Source organism: Wyeomyia smithii, chromosome 1, assembly GCF_029784165.1.
Source record: "Wyeomyia smithii strain HCP4-BCI-WySm-NY-G18 chromosome 1, ASM2978416v1, whole genome shotgun sequence".
Taxonomy (NCBI): Eukaryota; Metazoa; Arthropoda; class Insecta; order Diptera; family Culicidae; genus Wyeomyia; species Wyeomyia smithii.
Window position 1 is genome coordinate 147,249,917 of NC_073694.1, and position 6,000 is coordinate 147,255,916.

General features: G+C 40.0%; 1 protein-coding gene across 1 annotated transcript in view; it reads right to left on the reverse strand.

Annotated features, from left to right (window-relative positions):
* Positions 1–5,207, reverse strand: part of LOC129718322 (uncharacterized) — a 99,923-nt gene extending 94,716 nt beyond the window's left edge. The window contains exon 1 of the mRNA XM_055668987.1: positions 5,153–5,207. The gene's annotated coding sequence lies outside the window, so the exon portion shown is untranslated. The remainder of the gene's footprint in view (positions 1–5,152) is intronic.
* Between the last annotated feature and the right edge of the window lie 793 nt (positions 5,208–6,000).

Consider the following 6,000-nt stretch of genomic DNA (forward strand, 5'->3'; position numbering starts at 1 on the left):
CAAATTGACCGCGTTCTCATTGATGGCCGATTTTTCTCAAACATTACAAACATACGCTCCCTCCGGGGTGCGGATATCGACTCAGACCACCACCGAGTAGCAGTACATGTGCGCTCAAAACTATCCACGGTATTTCACACACGTCAGAACCGTCCTCCCCGGCCAAACATCCGGCAGTTGACCAACCCGCAGGCTGCAGAGAACTACTCTCGACGATGGATGGGGGAAGTTACGCTCGGCCATTGGAGAGGCCGCTTTCGCGGCACTAGGTGTGGTATCGTCGAGCCGACAAAATGACTGGTTTGACGGGGAATGCCAGCAAGCGATGGAGAGGAAGAAAAGAGCTTGGAGAAATTATCTAAGCATCGCCACAAGAGAGAACGCGGCCAAATGCCGACGAGCACGAAATAAGTTGACCACGATTCTGCGGAGGAAGAAGCGCCAGCAGGAGGACAGAGATCGTGAAGAGCTGGAGCAACTGTTTCGGACTAACGATACATGCAAGTTTTTTGAAAAAGTGAACCAATCCCGTAAAGGCTACACACTGAGTCCAGATATGTGTAGGGACGTGGAGGGAAACCTGATCACAAGCGAGCGCGAGGTGGTTGATTGGTGGCAGCAGTTTTTCGATGAACAGAGCCGCCGGCAAGGACAGGCTCCCGGCAGAGCTCTATAAGCACGGAAAAGAGGCTCTAGCAACGGGACTCCACTGGGTAATCTCTAGGATTTGGGAGGAAGAGAGACTACCGGAAGAATGGATGGGGGAGTTGTATGCCCCATCTATAAAAAAGGCGATCGGCTACAATGCAGCAACTTCCGCGGCATTACGCTGATCAACGCTGCCTACAAAGTCCTCTCCCAGATCCTACTCCGCCGTCTATCTCCTTTAGCGAAAGAATTCGTAGGGCGTAGGGTCGTATCAAGCGGGCTTCACACAAGCACGCGCTACTACGGATCAAAGTTTCACTCTCCGGCAGATCCTTCAGAAATGCCATCATGTTTTCGTGGACTTCAAGGCAGCGTATGATACAGTCGATTGAGACCAGCTATGGCAAATAATGCACGACTACGGTTTTCCGGATAAACTTACACGACTTATCAAAGCTCTCTTAGACCGAGTAATGTCTTACGTGTGCGTGTCGGGGACACCCTCGAACCTCTTCGAAGTGCGCAGAGGGTTGAGACAAGGAGATGGATTATCCTGCACAATGTTCAACAGTGCCCTTGAGGGTGTAATCCGACGGGCGGGCATCGAAACGAGAGGCACGGTTTTCAGCATAAGTAGTCAACTCAAAGGCTTCGCAGACGACCTGGACATTATTACAAGAAACTCAGCGACGGCGGAGGCAATCTACGCCAGACTAAAAGTGGAAGCTAGAAGAGTTGGACTAGAAATCAATGCGTCGAAAACCAAGTATATGATAGGAAGAGGCTCGAAAGAAACTAACATTCGCCTCCCACGGACGGTGGTCATGGACGGCGACGAACTCGAAGTGGTAGAGGAGTTCGTATACTTGGGATCTCTGGTAACCGCCGACAATAACACAAGTAAGGAGGTCCAACGACGTATTCAAGCTGTAAATCGAGCCTACTTTGCCCTTCGCAGGACGCTTCGATCCAGGAGCATACGCCGCCGCACGAAACTGACGATGTATAAAACCCCTAATTAGACCCGTAGTTCTCTATGGACTCGAAACCGTGACGCTGCTCACAGAGGACATACGCGCACTGGCCGTATTTGAACGGAAAGTGTTGCGGACAATATTTGGTGGAGTACAAACCGAAAGCGGAGAGTGGCGTAGGCGTATGGACCACGAGCTACAGACACTACTTGGAGAGATTCCCATTGCACACCTGATGAAGGTCGGGAGGCTACGATGGGCCGGGCATGTCGTGAGGATGCCGGATGACAGCGCGGTAAAATCGGTTCTCTTCACGGACCCCGCCGGCACCAGGAATAGAGGAGCCCAACGTGCTAGATGGCTTGACCAGGTTGAAGCGTATCTGCGAGTATCGAGACGTCTAGGAAATTGGCGACGAGTATCCCAGGACCGAGTAGAATGGAGGAAAATTCTTGATACGGCACGAGCCACCACGGCTCTAGGCTGCTGAAGTAAGTAAGTAGTAAATGAGTTCGTTTTTGATGAGTTTGATGAGTTTAAATAAATGTTAAAAAGGTATTAGTCAGCAACTCTCCAAGGAACAATTTTGAGTGGAATTAATTTGGTTGTTTTCGTCTTTCGGAGTTTGCAGCATTGAGAACCAAAGAGTTCTCATCGTTTCTCAGAAAGTTAATAAAATTTCACATAAAATATGAAGTGTTGAAGGATGTATGCTTTTTAATTTTGGAAATAGAATTTTTGTGTAATAAAAAGTCATGAATATATAAGTCATTAAATATTTGTTAACAATTATGGTTTAAAAACAGTATTTTTGAATAACTCTTACTTCAAACCTGCTCATCCAATTTTCAATCTTTGTGCATCAAAACAAAGGTAATTGAAAGGTTTTTTTATAAAAAATAAAACAGGAAGCTTTTAAATTTCACTGAACGAGTGTGAGGTTGAAATAGTCAAATACACTGTTCTACGCTATCTTTAAAATTATTATACAATCGCGTTTTTATAATTTATTTCAATTTTCAAGCACAAAAGACATTTTTACATTTTTAATGTTATTTGAAAACCATTCTAGCAATTCTCCATGGGGTTTCATTGGCATTGAATATGTAATGATCATTGTAATGGCATTGAATATGTAATGATGTAATGATGAGAATGTAATTTGTTGCAGATTACCATTTTACATCATGATTCCATGTTATATTATCAATATACACAGACAAAAGCTCAAAAACTTGTTTTCGATAACTTTATAAAAACCACATAAAATAAAACACATAAACTATTACCCTATTGTAACTTTGAGTAGAATGTACCAATTTCACATACCAGCATATGCTGAGAAAGGTCTCATTGAGTACTAAGAAAATTCTGAATACTACTTTGCTGCAGTGTGTAACATTTGCACAATACGAAAAAAAAACAACTATTTTTGTAACGCGACACCATAATAATGCGACTGTTTTTCATTGCGCTAAATTAAATCTACTAAAAAGCAGTGATAACTGCGTTTAGACCATAATTACATCCATGAAAAACCTTAAATTTCTGAAGTATCACGTACCCATAGCTCGAAAATAAATGATACTAAGCTAATTTTTACAAAATAGTGTCAAAACTATGATTTTATTAATCTGTTATGAGTGTTTTTAATTCAATCATTTAACCAAATAAGTTCAAATGAAACAAACATTTTGAGTGAAGTGCAATATATTCTTTTTCACATACACCATAGTTCTGGATTAAATATGCAGTTTGAAATTTTCATGTTTTGGCGTAGAAGAGCTTGTAATGTGTCTCAAGCGAAGAAATAATCACGTTATCAAGATGAATGGGATTGTTTGAAATTGGTCTGACAAGGTTAAGTACTTAGGAATATATTACGGTAAGACATATTTTTAAACAGCACATTCAATATGATAAAATACAAGCAAAGTGCATCAAATATACAAGATGTTTATATCCTCTCATCAACAGAAATTATGGACTCCGTTCAAAGAATAAACTTTTGATTTACAAACAAATTTTTAGACCAGCAATGCTTTATGCTGTACCGATCTGGTCAAGTTGTTGTTTAACAAGGAAGAAAACGCTACCGCTGGAATCGTTATCCTTAAAGACAGCTATCATTTATAAAAAAATCGAAATGTACAAAACATGTTCTTGCTTTCGAAGTCCGAACGCAGTTCAACCGAACTGTTAAATTGTGTAAGAAATTAGATTTCAAAGGTTTGAAGTTTCTTTGAGTTTGTCTTCTTGTTATACCGCAAGAATTTTTCACCGTATGCCCACCTAAAAATCGAAGCACACGCACTAATTTTAACAGGCATTCTCATTTTTCGTGATTCACATAGCTTGTTAATCAACTCGGTCAACCAACTTTACGTGGTTTTGGTAATACCCGTATGGTTCAAATATTCGGTTACCATACCTTGTCCCATTTTTGATACCCCACCTACAAACGTGTCAGAAACCAATAAACCTTCACATCGTCACAGCGTCGGTTATACTTTAGTCAGATATACTATTCAGAGCTTAGGATGGTCTTGGAAATCTAACCATTTCCGCAGTAACCCCAAGGTTAGATTAATACATGTACAATATTATCCACAATCACTTCTCGAGCCGTTACTTTTCTTTAAGAGTGTTGCTGTGAAATATGGAACAAGCATGTTTGTAGAAATTGTATTTGGTCCCATTCGCTGACTCACTCACGTTAACAATAACACATTCAACTTAAAAAACACTATCGCAGCGATTCTGGCTCAATTCCTTACTACCTAAAGGTTTTATTCTCGTAGTTTTTTTAAAACCAATGAAATACTTCAATTTTTCAATGTCTTAATCACTGCTATTTCACACAGTCTAGGAATACCACCTTCTACATTAAAATCTAACGCTATTTTCATCGCTAGATGACTCACAGCACTACTCAGTGTGTTCCAGTTCTCACGAATCGCCACAAGCCACGTGTAATGATTGGTGTATTCCAACGAAATCGTGGTTTTGGTCTTTTTCACACCGTCATTATTTTAACTAATTCTTTATCCGGATTTCTTAACGCTCCACAAATTCAACACAACGGGTGCCGCACTGTACACGCAAAACTAACGTTTTTGTGTTTCCCAAGGCAGGATATTCTTTCGAACTAAAAACAGCATTATTTGCACACACTACAACGAATCTAGTTCAGTGTGGAAAAGCAATTTTCAAAGGTTACGAATGCGCTGCAGTAAATTAGAAGTAGTGATTTCGGGAAATGAAGAAACTTTCAACTCACGGGACAAACCGCAGTCCAGTTTGTAAGTAGTCTGACAGCTAAGGTACTATACATTAAATATTGCCGGTGTCATACGTCAATTTCACTTGCTTTAACAAAGGTTTTACGTGTTGAAAATGAATAGAACAAAAAGAGTATATAAATGTATCCAAGAAACTATTTATATGGCCGTAGTGTGTGTGAGTTTATGTATAGTGATAATAGGACTCTCTAAGCAGCCAAAAAACTGAGCTGGAAGCAACTCCTTTACCTGGTATCCTCAACACTTTTCTAGGAACATGTGTGAACTGGTTAAAGGACTACGGCTGACTGAAAGTTTTCTTAAGGAGCTTCCCTATTGCCTTTCCCCAAACACAAAACATCGAGCGGCCAAGGAAACCACGAGTCGGCGCGCATTGTCCGAAAAACCGAGGGCAAAACAACTCCTTCGGCGGTGTAGTCGCGCTCGTGGTCACAGGACAGAATAACATTAAATTTCAATGCCAAATTGCCAATGAACTGATCGCTAAGGGAGGGTGGCGGCATTAGGCATGAGTTGGTTATGGATTGCGCGCTTTCACCGGGAGCTACACTCAGAGAAATTTTCCAACAGTGGAATTAGGTGGAATTTCTACGTACCTATTAAAAATTGCACTATTCAATACTTCAATTTAGCTTTACATCAAATTTAATTGAATAAAATTAAATTATATAAAATAATATAACCATTCTTACTGTTCTCCTTTTAATGGTAACTAATGTTGTATTTAAGCTGACTCACCTGTAAATAAAAGAGAAGCAAATTGATTAATTAGTAACATTAACACTTATAGCATAGATAATGAATGTCAAAAATGTCTATGTGCTATTAATTATCGGTTGTCACAAAAGTTTTAAAATAATTACACTGGGGTCTTTTTTATGTGGGTTATTTTTATGCGTTTTTTCAAACGCGATTTTTTTACAATAACGCGTGTAATTTCACGCGGTTTGGAAGAATATTTGTACGCGGTATCAAGTGAGTTTAGAACAAAAAAATCTTATCTAATCTTCTAAACGCGGTACAATCAACCGCGAAAAAATACTATAATATAATAACAACAACCAATTCTAATAGTT